Genomic DNA, 17502 nt, shown 5'->3' on the forward strand with positions numbered 1-17502 from the left:
ATTCAACACCACAATGAACAATTTTCTCGTTTTGCACGAATTATGCTCATATTCGCACGATTCAGCCTCTAATTCGCACATATCCCCTGTAATTCGACTCTGTACCTTCTAGTTATGTTAAGTTATCCTATCTGAGCACAATTCAACACCACAATGAACAATTTTGCTCCTTTTGCACGAATTATGCTCATTTTCGCACGATTCAGCCTCTAATTCCCACATATCCGCTGTAATTCGACTCTGTACTATCTAGTCATGTTAAGTTATCGTAACTGAGCACAATTCAACACCACTATGAACAATTTTGCTCGTTTTGCACGAATTATGCTCATTTTCGCACGATTCAGCCTCTAATTCGCACATATCCGCTGTAATTCGACTCTGTACTATCTAGTTATGTTAAGTTATCGTAACTGAGCACAATTCAACACCACAACGAACAATTTTGCTCGTTTTGCACGAATTATGCTCATTTTCGAACGATTCAGCCTCTAATTCGCACATATCCGCTGTAATTCGACTCTGTACTATCTAGTTATGTTAAGTTATCCTATCTGAGCACAATTCGACACCACAATGAACAATTTTGCTCGTTTTGCACGAATTATGCTCATTTTCGCACGATTCAGCCTCTAATTCGCACATATCCGCTGTAATTCGACTCTGTACTATCTAGTTATGTTAAGTTATCCTATCTGAGCACAATTCAACACCACAATGAACAATTTTGCTCGTTTTGAACGAATTATGCTCATTTTCGCACGATTCAGCCTCTAATTCGCACATATCCGCTGTAATTGGACTCTGTACTATCTAGTTATGTTAAGTTATCCTATCTGAGCACAATTCAACACCACAATGAACAATTTTGCTCGTTTTGCACGAATTATGCTCATTTTCGCACGATTCAGCCTCTAATTCGCACATATCCGCTGTAATTCGACTCTGTACTATCTAGTTATGTTAAGTTATCCTATCTGAGCACAATTCGACACCACAATGAACAATTTTGCTCGTTTTGAACGAATTTTGCTCATTCTCGAACGATTCAGCCTCTAATTCGCACATATCCGCTGTAATTCGACTCTGTACTATCTAGTTATGTTAAGTTATCCTATCTGAGCACAATTCAACACCACAATGAACAATTTTCTCGTTTTGCACGAATTATGCTCATATTCGCACGATTCAGCCTCTAGTTCGCACATATCCGCTGTAATTCGACTCTGTACTATCTAGTTATGTTAAGTTATCCTATCTGAGCACAATTCGACACCACAATGAACAATTTTGCTCGTTTTGCACGAATTTTGCTCGTTTTGAACGAATTTTGCTCATTTTCGTACGATTCAGCCTCTAATTCGCACATATCCGCTGTAATTCGACTCTGTACTATCTAGTTATGTTAAGTTATCCTATCTGAGCACAATTCAACACCACAATGAACAATTTTGCTCGTTTCGCACGAATTATGCTCATTTTCGCACGATTCAGCCTCTAATTCGCACATATCCGCTGTAATTCGACTCTGTACTATCTAGTCATGTGAAGTTATCGTAACTGAGCACAATTCAACACCACAATGAACAATTTTGCTCGTTTTGAACGAATTATGCTCATTTTCGCACGATTCAGCCTCTAATTCGCACATATCCGCTGTAATTGGACTCTGTACTATCTAGTTATGTTAAGTTATCCTATCTGAGCACAATTCAACACCACAATGAACAATTTTGCTCGTTTTGCACGAATTATGCTCATTTTCGCACGATTCAGCCTCTAATTCGCACATATCCGCTGTAATTCGACTCTGTACTATCTAGTCATGTTAAGTTATCGTAACTGAGCACAATTCAACACCACAATGAACAATTTTGCTCGTTTTGAACGAATTATGCTCATTTTCGCACGATTCAGCCTCTAATTCGCACATATCCGCTGTAATTCGACTCTGTACTACCTAGTTATGTTAAGTTATCCTATCTGAGCACAATTCAACACCACAATGAACAATTTTCTCGTTTTGCACGAATTATGCTCATTTCCGCACGATTAAGCCTCTAGTTCGCACATATCCGCTGTAATTCGACTCTGTACTATCTAGTTATGTTAAGTTATCCTATTTGAGCACAATTCAACACCACAATGAACAATTTTGCTCGTTTTGCACGAATTATGCTCATTTTCGCACGATTCAGCCTCTAATTCGCACATATCCGCTGTAATTCGACTCTGTACTATCTAATCATGTTAAGTTATCGTAACTGAGCACAATTCAACACCACAACGAACAATTTTGCTCGTTTTGCACGAATTATGCTCATTTTCGAACGATTCAGCCTCTAATTCGCACATATCCGCTGTAATTCGACTCTGTACTATCTAGTTATGTTAAGTTATCCTATCTGAGCACAATTCGACACCACAATGAACAATTTTGCTCGTTTTGCACGAATTATGCTCATTTTCGCACGATTCAGCCTCTAATTCGCACATATCCGCTGTAATTCGACTCTGTACTATCTAGTTATGTTAAGTTATCCTATCTGAGCACAATTCAACACCACAATGAACAATTTTGCTCGTTTTGAACGAATTATGCTCATTTTCGCACGATTCAGCCTCTAATTCGCACATATCCGCTGTAATTGGACTCTGTACTATCTAGTTATGTTAAGTTATCCTATCTGAGCACAATTCAACACCACAATGAACAATTTTGCTCGTTTTGCACGAATTATGCTCATTTTCGCACGATTCAGCCTCTAATTCGCACATATCCGCTGTAATTCGACTCTGTACTATCTAGTTATGTTAAGTTATCCTATCTGAGCACAATTCGACACCACAATGAACAATTTTGCTCGTTTTGAACGAATTTTGCTCATTCTCGAACGATTCAGCCTCTAATTCGCACATATCCGCTGTAATTCGACTCTGTACTATCTAGTTATGTTAAGTTATCCTATCTGAGCACAATTCAACACCACAATGAACAATTTTCTCGTTTTGCACGAATTATGCTCATATTCGCACGATTCAGCCTCTAGTTCGCACATATCCGCTGTAATTCGACTCTGTACTATCTAGTTATGTTAAGTTATCCTATCTGAGCACAATTCGACACCACAATGAACAATTTTGCTCGTTTTGCACGAATTTTGCTCGTTTTGAACGAATTTTGCTCATTTTCGTACGATTCAGCCTCTAATTCGCACATATCCGCTGTAATTCGACTCTGTACTATCTAGTTATGTTAAGTTATCCTATCTGAGCACAATTCAACACCACAATGAACAATTTTGCTCGTTTCGCACGAATTATGCTCATTTTCGCACGATTCAGCCTCTAATTCGCACATATCCGCTGTAATTCGACTCTGTACTATCTAGTCATGTGAAGTTATCGTAACTGAGCACAATTCAACACCACAATGAACAATTTTGCTCGTTTTGAACGAATTATGCTCATTTTCGCACGATTCAGCCTCTAATTCGCACATATCCGCTGTAATTCGACTCTGTACTACCTAGTTATGTTAAGTTATCCTATCTGAGCACAATTCAACACCACAATGAACAATTTTCTCGTTTTGCACGAATTATGCTCATTTCCGCACGATTAAGCCTCTAGTTCGCACATATCCGCTGTAATTCGACTCTGTACTATCTAGTTATGTTAAGTTATCCTATTTGAGCACAATTCAACACCACAATGAACAATTTTGCTCGTTTTGCACGAATTATGCTCATTTTCGCACGATTCAGCCTCTAATTCGCACATATCCGCTGTAATTCGACTCTGTACTATCTAATCATGTTAAGTTATCGTAACTGAGCACAATTCAACACCACAACGAACAATTTTGCTCGTTTTGCACGAATTATGCTCATTTTCGAACGATTCAGCCTCTAATTCGCACATATCCGCTGTAATTCGACTCTGTACTATCTAGTTATGTTAAGTTATCCTATCTGAGCACAATTCGACACCACAATGAACAATTTTGCTCGTTTTGCACGAATTATGCTCATTTTCGCACGATTCAGCCTCTAATTCGCACATATCCGCTGTAATTCGACTCTGTACTATCTAGTTATGTTAAGTTATCCTATCTGAGCACAATTCAACACCACAATGAACAATTTTGCTCGTTTTGAACGAATTATGCTCATTTTCGCACGATTCAGCCTCTAATTCGCACATATCCGCTGTAATTGGACTCTGTACTATCTAGTTATGTTAAGTTATCCTATCTGAGCACAATTCAACACCACAATGAACAATTTTGCTCGTTTTGCACGAATTATGCTCATTTTCGCACGATTCAGCCTCTAATTCGCACATATCCGCTGTAATTCGACTCTGTACTATCTAGTTATGTTAAGTTATCCTATCTGAGCACAATTCGACACCACAATGAACAATTTTGCTCGTTTTGAACGAATTTTGCTCATTCTCGAACGATTCAGCCTCTAATTCGCACATATCCGCTGTAATTCGACTCTGTACTATCTAGTTATGTTAAGTTATCCTATCTGAGCACAATTCAACACCACAATGAACAATTTTCTCGTTTTGCACGAATTATGCTCATATTCGCACGATTCAGCCTCTAGTTCGCACATATCCGCTGTAATTCGACTCTGTACTATCTAGTTATGTTAAGTTATCCTATCTGAGCACAATTCGACACCACAATGAACAATTTTGCTCGTTTTGCACGAATTTTGCTCGTTTTGAACGAATTTTGCTCATTTTCGTACGATTCAGCCTCTAATTCGCACATATCCGCTGTAATTCGACTCTGTACTATCTAGTTATGTTAAGTTATCCTATCTGAGCACAATTCAACACCACAATGAACAATTTTGCTCGTTTCGCACGAATTATGCTCATTTTCGCACGATTCAGCCTCTAATTCGCACATATCCGCTGTAATTCGACTCTGTACTATCTAGTCATGTGAAGTTATCGTAACTGAGCACAATTCAACACCACAATGAACAATTTTGCTCGTTTTGAACGAATTATGCTCATTTTCGCACGATTCAGCCTCTAATTCGCACATATCCGCTGTAATTGGACTCTGTACTATCTAGTTATGTTAAGTTATCCTATCTGAGCACAATTCAACACCACAATGAACAATTTTGCTCGTTTTGCACGAATTATGCTCATTTTCGCACGATTCAGCCTCTAATTCGCACATATCCGCTGTAATTCGACTCTGTACTATCTAGTCATGTTAAGTTATCGTAACTGAGCACAATTCAACACCACAATGAACAATTTTGCTCGTTTTGAACGAATTATGCTCATTTTCGCACGATTCAGCCTCTAATTCGCACATATCCGCTGTAATTCGACTCTGTACTACCTAGTTATGTTAAGTTATCCTATCTGAGCACAATTCAACACCACAATGAACAATTTTCTCGTTTTGCACGAATTATGCTCATTTCCGCACGATTAAGCCTCTAGTTCGCACATATCCGCTGTAATTCGACTCTGTACTATCTAGTTATGTTAAGTTATCCTATTTGAGCACAATTCAACACCACAATGAACAATTTTGCTCGTTTTGCACGAATTATGCTCATTTTCGCACGATTCAGCCTCTAATTCGCACATATCCGCTGTAATTCGACTCTGTACTATCTAATCATGTTAAGTTATCGTAACTGAGCACAATTCAACACCACAACGAACAATTTTGCTCGTTTTGCACGAATTATGCTCATTTTCGAACGATTCAGCCTCTAATTCGCACATATCCGCTGTAATTCGACTCTGTACTATCTAGTTATGTTAAGTTATCCTATCTGAGCACAATTCGACACCACAATGAACAATTTTGCTTGTTTTGCACGAATTATGATCATTTTCGCACGATTCAGCCTCTAATTCGCACATATCCGCTGTAATTCGACTCTGTACTATCTAGTCATGTTAAGTTATCGTAACTGAGCACAATTCAACACCACAATGAACAATTTTCTCGTTTTGCACGAATTATGCTCATATTCGCACGATTCAGCCTCTAATTCGCACATATCCCCTGTAATTCGACTCTGTACCTTCTAGTTATGTTAAGTTATCCTATCTGAGCACAATTCAACACCACAATGAACAATTTTGCTCCTTTTGCACGAATTATGCTCATTTTCGCACGATTCAGCCTCTAATTCCCACATATCCGCTGTAATTCGACTCTGTACTATCTAGTCATGTTAAGTTATCGTAACTGAGCACAATTCAACACCACTATGAACAATTTTGCTCGTTTTGCACGAATTATGCTCATTTTCGCACGATTCAGCCTCTAATTCGCACATATCCGCTGTAATTCGACTCTGTACTATCTAGTTATGTTAAGTTATCGTAACTGAGCACAATTCAACACCACAACGAACAATTTTGCTCGTTTTGCACGAATTATGCTCATTTTCGAACGATTCAGCCTCTAATTCGCACATATCCGCTGTAATTCGACTCTGTACTATCTAGTTATGTTAAGTTATCCTATCTGAGCACAATTCGACACCACAATGAACAATTTTGCTCGTTTTGCACGAATTATGCTCATTTTCGCACGATTCAGCCTCTAATTCGCACATATCCGCTGTAATTCGACTCTGTACTATCTAGTTATGTTAAGTTATCCTATCTGAGCACAATTCAACACCACAATGAACAATTTTGCTCGTTTTGAACGAATTATGCTCATTTTCGCACGATTCAGCCTCTAATTCGCACATATCCGCTGTAATTGGACTCTGTACTATCTAGTTATGTTAAGTTATCCTATCTGAGCACAATTCAACACCACAATGAACAATTTTGCTCGTTTTGCACGAATTATGCTCATTTTCGCACGATTCAGCCTCTAATTCGCACATATCCGCTGTAATTCGACTCTGTACTATCTAGTTATGTTAAGTTATCCTATCTGAGCACAATTCGACACCACAATGAACAATTTTGCTCGTTTTGAACGAATTTTGCTCATTCTCGAACGATTCAGCCTCTAATTCGCACATATCCGCTGTAATTCGACTCTGTACTATCTAGTTATGTTAAGTTATCCTATCTGAGCACAATTCAACACCACAATGAACAATTTTCTCGTTTTGCACGAATTATGCTCATATTCGCACGATTCAGCCTCTAGTTCGCACATATCCGCTGTAATTCGACTCTGTACTATCTAGTTATGTTAAGTTATCCTATCTGAGCACAATTCGACACCACAATGAACAATTTTGCTCGTTTTGCACGAATTTTGCTCGTTTTGAACGAATTTTGCTCATTTTCGTACGATTCAGCCTCTAATTCGCACATATCCGCTGTAATTCGACTCTGTACTATCTAGTTATGTTAAGTTATCCTATCTGAGCACAATTCAACACCACAATGAACAATTTTGCTCGTTTCGCACGAATTATGCTCATTTTCGCACGATTCAGCCTCTAATTCGCACATATCCGCTGTAATTCGACTCTGTACTATCTAGTCATGTGAAGTTATCGTAACTGAGCACAATTCAACACCACAATGAACAATTTTGCTCGTTTTGAACGAATTATGCTCATTTTCGCACGATTCAGCCTCTAATTCGCACATATCCGCTGTAATTGGACTCTGTACTATCTAGTTATGTTAAGTTATCCTATCTGAGCACAATTCAACACCACAATGAACAATTTTGCTCGTTTTGCACGAATTATGCTCATTTTCGCACGATTCAGCCTCTAATTCGCACATATCCGCTGTAATTCGACTCTGTACTATCTAGTCATGTTAAGTTATCGTAACTGAGCACAATTCAACACCACAATGAACAATTTTGCTCGTTTTGAACGAATTATGCTCATTTTCGCACGATTCAGCCTCTAATTCGCACATATCCGCTGTAATTCGACTCTGTACTACCTAGTTATGTTAAGTTATCCTATCTGAGCACAATTCAACACCACAATGAACAATTTTCTCGTTTTGCACGAATTATGCTCATTTCCGCACGATTAAGCCTCTAGTTCGCACATATCCGCTGTAATTCGACTCTGTACTATCTAGTTATGTTAAGTTATCCTATTTGAGCACAATTCAACACCACAATGAACAATTTTGCTCGTTTTGCACGAATTATGCTCATTTTCGCACGATTCAGCCTCTAATTCGCACATATCCGCTGTAATTCGACTCTGTACTATCTAATCATGTTAAGTTATCGTAACTGAGCACAATTCAACACCACAACGAACAATTTTGCTCGTTTTGCACGAATTATGCTCATTTTCGAACGATTCAGCCTCTAATTCGCACATATCCGCTGTAATTCGACTCTGTACTATCTAGTTATGTTAAGTTATCCTATCTGAGCACAATTCGACACCACAATGAACAATTTTGCTCGTTTTGCACGAATTATGCTCATTTTCGCACGATTCAGCCTCTAATTCGCACATATCCGCTGTAATTCGACTCTGTACTATCTAGTTATGTTAAGTTATCCTATCTGAGCACAATTCAACACCACAATGAACAATTTTGCTCGTTTTGAACGAATTATGCTCATTTTCGCACGATTCAGCCTCTAATTCGCACATATCCGCTGTAATTGGACTCTGTACTATCTAGTTATGTTAAGTTATCCTATCTGAGCACAATTCAACACCACAATGAACAATTTTGCTCGTTTTGCACGAATTATGCTCATTTTCGCACGATTCAGCCTCTAATTCGCACATATCCGCTGTAATTCGACTCTGTACTATCTAGTTATGTTAAGTTATCCTATCTGAGCACAATTCGACACCACAATGAACAATTTTGCTCGTTTTGAACGAATTTTGCTCATTCTCGAACGATTCAGCCTCTAATTCGCACATATCCGCTGTAATTCGACTCTGTACTATCTAGTTATGTTAAGTTATCCTATCTGAGCACAATTCAACACCACAATGAACAATTTTCTCGTTTTGCACGAATTATGCTCATATTCGCACGATTCAGCCTCTAGTTCGCACATATCCGCTGTAATTCGACTCTGTACTATCTAGTTATGTTAAGTTATCCTATCTGAGCACAATTCGACACCACAATGAACAATTTTGCTCGTTTTGCACGAATTTTGCTCGTTTTGAACGAATTTTGCTCATTTTCGTACGATTCAGCCTCTAATTCGCACATATCCGCTGTAATTCGACTCTGTACTATCTAGTTATGTTAAGTTATCCTATCTGAGCACAATTCAACACCACAATGAACAATTTTGCTCGTTTCGCACGAATTATGCTCATTTTCGCACGATTCAGCCTCTAATTCGCACATATCCGCTGTAATTCGACTCTGTACTATCTAGTCATGTGAAGTTATCGTAACTGAGCACAATTCAACACCACAATGAACAATTTTGCTCGTTTTGAACGAATTATGCTCATTTTCGCACGATTCAGCCTCTAATTCGCACATATCCGCTGTAATTGGACTCTGTACTATCTAGTTATGTTAAGTTATCCTATCTGAGCACAATTCAACACCACAATGAACAATTTTGCTCGTTTTGCACGAATTATGCTCATTTTCGCACGATTCAGCCTCTAATTCGCACATATCCGCTGTAATTCGACTCTGTACTATCTAGTCATGTTAAGTTATCGTAACTGAGCACAATTCAACACCACAATGAACAATTTTGCTCGTTTTGAACGAATTATGCTCATTTTCGCACGATTCAGCCTCTAATTCGCACATATCCGCTGTAATTCGACTCTGTACTACCTAGTTATGTTAAGTTATCCTATCTGAGCACAATTCAACACCACAATGAACAATTTTCTCGTTTTGCACGAATTATGCTCATTTCCGCACGATTAAGCCTCTAGTTCGCACATATCCGCTGTAATTCGACTCTGTACTATCTAGTTATGTTAAGTTATCCTATTTGAGCACAATTCAACACCACAATGAACAATTTTGCTCGTTTTGCACGAATTATGCTCATTTTCGCACGATTCAGCCTCTAATTCGCACATATCCGCTGTAATTCGACTCTGTACTATCTAATCATGTTAAGTTATCGTAACTGAGCACAATTCAACACCACAACGAACAATTTTGCTCGTTTTGCACGAATTATGCTCATTTTCGAACGATTCAGCCTCTAATTCGCACATATCCGCTGTAATTCGACTCTGTACTATCTAGTTATGTTAAGTTATCCTATCTGAGCACAATTCGACACCACAATGAACAATTTTGCTTGTTTTGCACGAATTATGATCATTTTCGCACGATTCAGCCTCTAATTCGCACATATCCGCTGTAATTCGACTCTGTACTATCTAGTCATGTTAAGTTATCGTAACTGAGCACAATTCAACACCACAATGAACAATTTTCTCGTTTTGCACGAATTATGCTCATATTCGCACGATTCAGCCTCTAATTCGCACATATCCCCTGTAATTCGACTCTGTACCTTCTAGTTATGTTAAGTTATCCTATCTGAGCACAATTCAACACCACAATGAACAATTTTGCTCCTTTTGCACGAATTATGCTCATTTTCGCACGATTCAGCCTCTAATTCCCACATATCCGCTGTAATTCGACTCTGTACTATCTAGTCATGTTAAGTTATCGTAACTGAGCACAATTCAACACCACTATGAACAATTTTGCTCGTTTTGCACGAATTATGCTCATTTTCGCACGATTCAGCCTCTAATTCGCACATATCCGCTGTAATTGGACTCTGTACTATCTAGTTATGTTAAGTTATCCTATCTGAGCACAATTCAACACCACAATGAACAATTTTGCTCGTTTTGCACGAATTATGCTCATTTTCGCACGATTCAGCCTCTAATTCGCACATATCCGCTGTAATTCGACTCTGTACTATCTAGTCATGTTAAGTTATCGTAACTGAGCACAATTCAACACCACAATGAACAATTTTGCTCGTTTTGAACGAATTATGCTCATTTTCGCACGATTCAGCCTCTAATTCGCACATATCCGCTGTAATTCGACTCTGTACTACCTAGTTATGTTAAGTTATCCTATCTGAGCACAATTCAACACCACAATGAACAATTTTCTCGTTTTGCACGAATTATGCTCATTTCCGCACGATTCAGCCTCTAGTTCGCACATATCCGCTGTAATTCGACTCTGTACTATCTAGTTATGTTAAGTTATCCTATTTGAGCACAATTCAACACCACAATGAACAATTTTGCTCGTTTTGCACGAATTATGCTCATTTTCGCACGATTCAGCCTCTAATTCGCACATATCCGCTGTAATTCGACTCTGTACTATCTAATCATGTTAAGTTATCGTAACTGAGCACAATTCAACACCACAACGAACAATTTTGCTCGTTTTGCACGAATTATGCTCATTTTCGAACGATTCAGCCTCTAATTCGCACATATCCGCTGTAATTCGACTCTGTACTATCTAGTTATGTTAAGTTATCCTATCTGAGCACAATTCGACACCACAATGAACAATTTTGCTTGTTTTGCACGAATTATGATCATTTTCGCACGATTCAGCCTCTAATTCGCACATATCCGCTGTAATTCGACTCTGTACTATCTAGTCATGTTAAGTTATCGTAACTGAGCACAATTCAACACCACAATGAACAATTTTCTCGTTTTGCACGAATTATGCTCATATTCGCACGATTCAGCCTCTAATTCGCACATATCCCCTGTAATTCGACTCTGTACCTTCTAGTTATGTTAAGTTATCCTATCTGAGCACAATTCAACACCACAATGAACAATTTTGCTCCTTTTGCACGAATTATGCTCATTTTCGCACGATTCAGCCTCTAATTCCCACATATCCGCTGTAATTCGACTCTGTACTATCTAGTCATGTTAAGTTATCGTAACTGAGCACAATTCAACACCACTATGAACAATTTTGCTCGTTTTGCACGAATTATGCTCATTTTCGCACGATTCAGCCTCTAATTCGCACATATCCGCTGTAATTCGACTCTGTACTATCTAGTTATGTTAAGTTATCCTATCTGAGCACAATTCAACACCACAATGAACAATTTTCTCGTTTTGCACGAATTATGCTCATTTTCGCACGATTCAGCCTCTAGTTCGCACATATCCGCTGTAATTCGACTCTGTACTATCTAGTTATGTTAAGTTATCCTATCTGAGCACAATTCAACACCACAATGAACAATTTTGCTCGTTTTGCATTAATTTTGCTCATTTTCGCACGATTCAGCCTCTAGTTCGCACATATCCGCTGTAATTCGACTCTGTACTATCTAGTTATGTTAAGTTATCCTATCTGAGCACAATTCAACACCACAATGAACAATTTTCTCGTTTTGCATGAATTATGCTCATTTTCGCACGATTCAGCCTCTAGTTCGCACATATCCGCTGTAATTCGACTCTGTACTATCTAGTTATGTTAAGTTATCCTATCTGAGCACAATTCAACACCACAATGAACAATTTTGCTCGTTTTGCACGAAATATGCTCATTTTCGCACGATTCAGCCTCTAATTCGCACATATCCGCTGTAATTCGACTCTGTACTATCTAATCATGTTAAGTTATCGTAACTGAGCACAATTCAACACCACAACGAACAATTTTGCTCGTTTTGCACGAATTATGCTCATTTTCGAACGATTCAGCCTCTAATTCGCACATATCCGCTGTAATTCGACTCTGTACTATCTAGTTATGTTAAGTTATCCTATCTGAGCACAATTCGACACCACAATGAACAATTTTGCTCGTTTTGCACGAATTATGCTCATTTTCGCACGATTCAGCCTCTAATTCGCACATATCCGCTGTAATTCGACTCTGTACTATCTAGTTATGTTAAGTTATCCTATCTGAGCACAATTCAACACCACAATGAACAATTTTGCTCGTTTTGAACGAATTATGCTCATTTTCGCACGATTCAGCCTCTAATTGGCACATATCCGCTGTAATTGGACTCTGTACTATCTAGTTATGTTAAGTTATCCTATCTGAGCACAATTCAACACCACAATGAACAATTTTGCTCGTTTTGCACGAATTATGCTCATTTTCGCACGATTCAGCCTCTAATTCGCACATATCCGCTGTAATTCGACTCTGTACTATCTAGTTATGTTAAGTTATCCTATCTGAGCACAATTCGACACCACAATGAACAATTTTGCTCGTTTTGAACGAATTTTGCTCATTCTCGAACGATTCAGCCTCTAATTCGCACATATCCGCTGTAATTCGACTCTGTACTATCTAGTTATGTTAAGTTATCCTATCTGAGCACAATTCAACACCACAATGAACAATTTTCTCGTTTTGCACGAATTATGCTCATATTCGCACGATTCAGCCTCTAGTTCGCACATATCCGCTGTAATTCGACTCTGTACTATCTAGTTATGTTAAGTTATCCTATCTGAGCACAATTCGACACCACAATGAACAATTTTGCTCGTTTTGCACGAATTTTGCTCGTTTTGAACGAATTTTGCTCATTTTCGTACGATTCAGCCTCTAATTCGCACATATCCGCTGTAATTCGACTCTGTACTATCTAGTTATGTTAAGTTATCCTATCTGAGCACAATTCAACACCACAATGAACAATTTTGCTCGTTTCGCACGAATTATGCTCATTTTCGCACGATTCAGCCTCTAATTCGCACATATCCGCTGTAATTCGACTCTGTACTATCTAGTCATGTGAAGTTATCGTAACTGAGCACAATTCAACACCACAATGAACAATTTTGCTCGTTTTGAACGAATTATGCTCATTTTCGCACGATTCAGCCTCTAATTCGCACATATCCGCTGTAATTCGACTCTGTACTATCTAGTTATGTTAAGTTATCCTATCTGAGCACAATTCAACACCACAATGAACAATTTTGCTCGTTTTGCACGAATTTTGCTCATTTTCGCACGATTCAGCCTCTAGTTCGCACATATCCGCTGTAATTCGACTCGGTACTATCTAGTTATGTTAAGTTATCCTATCTGAGCACAATTCAACACCACAATGAACAATTTTCTCGTTTTGCACGAATTATGCTCATTTTCGCACGATTCAGCCTCTAATTCGCACATATCCGCTGTAATTCGACTCTGTACTATCTAGTCATGTTAAGTTATCGTAACTGAGCACAATTCAACACCACAACGAACAATTTTGCTCGTTTTGCACGAATTATGCTCATTTTCGAACGATTCAGCCTCTAATTCGCACATATCCGCTGTAATTCGACTCTGTACTATCTAGTTATGTTAAGTTATCCTATCTGAGCACAATTCGACACCACAATGAACAATTTTGCTCGTTTTGCACGAATTATGCTCATTTTCGCACGATTCAGCCTCTAATTCGCACATATCCGCTGTAATTCGACTCTGTACTATCTAGTCATGTTAAGTTATCGTAACTGAGCACAATTCAACACCACAATGAACAATTTTGCTCGTTTTGAACGAATTATGCTCATTTTCGCACGATTCAGCCTCTAATTCGCACATATCCGCTGTAATTCAACTCTGTACTATCTAGTTATGTTAAGTTATCCTATCTGAGCACAATTCAACACCACAATGAACAATTTTGTTCGTTTTGCACGAATTATGCTCATTTTCGCACGATTCAGCCTCTAATTCGCACATATCCGCTGTAATTGGACTCTGTACTATCTAGTTATGTTAAGTTATCCTATCTGAGCACAATTCAACACCACAATGAACAATTTTGCTCGTTTTGCACGAATTATGCTCATTTTCGCACGATTCAGCCTCTAATTCGCACATATCCGCTGTAATTCGACTCTGTACTATCTAGTCATGTTAAGTTATCGTAACTGAGCACAATTCAACACCACAATGAACAATTTTGCTCGTTTTGAACGAATTATGCTCATTTTCGCACGATTCAGCCTCTAATTCGCACATATCCGCTGTAATTCGACTCTGTACTACCTAGTTATGTTAAGTTATCCTATCTGAGCACAATTCAACACCACAATGAACAATTTTCTCGTTTTGCACGAATTATGCTCATTTCCGCACGATTCAGCCTCTAGTTCGCACATATCCGCTGTAATTCGACTCTGTACTATCTAGTTATGTTAAGTTATCCTATTTGAGCACAATTCAACACCACAATGAACAATTTTGCTCGTTTTGCACGAATTATGCTCATTTTCGCACGATTCAGCCTCTAATTCGCACATATCCGCTGTAATTCGACTCTGTACTATCTAATCATGTTAAGTTATCGTAACTGAGCACAATTCAACACCACAACGAACAATTTTGCTCGTTTTGCACGAATTATGCTCATTTTCGAACGATTCAGCCTCTAATTCGCACATATCCGCTGTAATTCGACTCTGTACTATCTAGTTATGTTAAGTTATCCTATCTGAGCACAATTCGACACCACAATGAACAATTTTGCTTGTTTTGCACGAATTATGATCATTTTCGCACGATTCAGCCTCTAATTCGCACATATCCGCTGTAATTCGACTCTGTACTATCTAGTCATGTTAAGTTATCGTAACTGAGCACAATTCAACACCACAATGAACAATTTTCTCGTTTTGCACGAATTATGCTCATATTCGCACGATTCAGCCTCTAATTCGCACATATCCCCTGTAATTCGACTCTGTACCTTCTAGTTATGTTAAGTTATCCTATCTGAGCACAATTCAACACCACAATGAACAATTTTGCTCCTTTTGCACGAATTATGCTCATTTTCGCACGATTCAGCCTCTAATTCCCACATATCCGCTGTAATTCGACTCTGTACTATCTAGTCATGTTAAGTTATCGTAACTGAGCACAATTCAACACCACTATGAACAATTTTGCTCGTTTTGCACGAATTATGCTCATTTTCGCACGATTCAGCCTCTAATTCGCACATATCCGCTGTAATTCGACTCTGTACTATCTAGTTATGTTAAGTTATCCTATCTGAGCACAATTCAACACCACAATGAACAATTTTCTCGTTTTGCACGAATTATGCTCATTTTCGCACGATTCAGCCTCTAGTTCGCACATATCCGCTGTAATTCGACTCTGTACTATCTAGTTATGTTAAGTTATCCTATCTGAGCACAATTCAACACCACAATGAACAATTTTGCTCGTTTTGCATTAATTTTGCTCATTTTCGCACGATTCAGCCTCTAGTTCGCACATATCCGCTGTAATTCGACTCTGTACTATCTAGTTATGTTAAGTTATCCTATCTGAGCACAATTCAACACCACAATGAACAATTTTCTCGTTTTGCATGAATTATGCTCATTTTCGCACGATTCAGCCTCTAGTTCGCACATATCCGCTGTAATTCGACTCTGTACTATCTAGTTATGTTAAGTTATCCTATCTGAGCACAATTCAACACCACAATGAACAATTTTGCTCGTTTTGCACGAAATATGCTCATTTTCGCACGATTCAGCCTCTAATTCGCACATATCCGCTGTAATTCGACTCTGTACTATCTAATCATGTTAAGTTATCGTAACTGAGCACAATTCAACACCACAACGAACAATTTTGCTCGTTTTGCACGAATTATGCTCATTTTCGAACGATTCAGCCTCTAATTCGCACATATCCGCTGTAATTCGACTCTGTACTATCTAGTTATGTTAAGTTATCCTATCTGAGCACAATTCGACACCACAATGAACAATTTTGCTCGTTTTGCACGAATTATGCTCATTTTCGCACGATTCAGCCTCTAATTCGCACATATCCGCTGTAATTCGACTCTGTACTATCTAGTTATGTTAAGTTATCCTATCTGAGCACAATTCAACACCACAATGAACAATTTTGCTCGTTTTGAACGAATTATGCTCATTTTCGCACGATTCAGCCTCTAATTGGCACATATCCGCTGTAATTGGACTCTGTACTATCTAGTTATGTTAAGTTATCCTATCTGAGCACAATTCAACACCACAATGAACAATTTTGCTCGTTTTGCACGAATTATGCTCATTTTCGCACGATTCAGCCTCTAATTCGCACATATCCGCTGTAATTCGACTCTGTACTATCTAGTTATGTTAAGTTATCCTATCTGAGCACAATTCGACACCACAATGAACAATTTTGCTCGTTTTGAACGAATTTTGCTCATTCTCGAACGATTCAGCCTCTAATTCGCACATATCCGCTGTAATTCGACTCTGTACTATCTAGTTATGTTAAGTTATCCTATCTGAGCACAATTCAACACCACAATGAACAATTTTCTCGTTTTGCACGAATTATGCTCATATTCGCACGATTCAGCCTCTAGTTCGCACATATCCGCTGTAATTCGACTCTGTACTATCTAGTTATGTTAAGTTATCCTATCTGAGCACAATTCGACACCACAATGAACAATTTTGCTCGTTTTGCACGAATTTTGCTCGTTTTGAACGAATT

This window comes from Megachile rotundata, unplaced genomic scaffold (assembly GCF_050947335.1).
Source record: "Megachile rotundata isolate GNS110a unplaced genomic scaffold, iyMegRotu1 scaffold0032, whole genome shotgun sequence".
NCBI classification, from domain to species: Eukaryota; Metazoa; Arthropoda; class Insecta; order Hymenoptera; family Megachilidae; genus Megachile; species Megachile rotundata.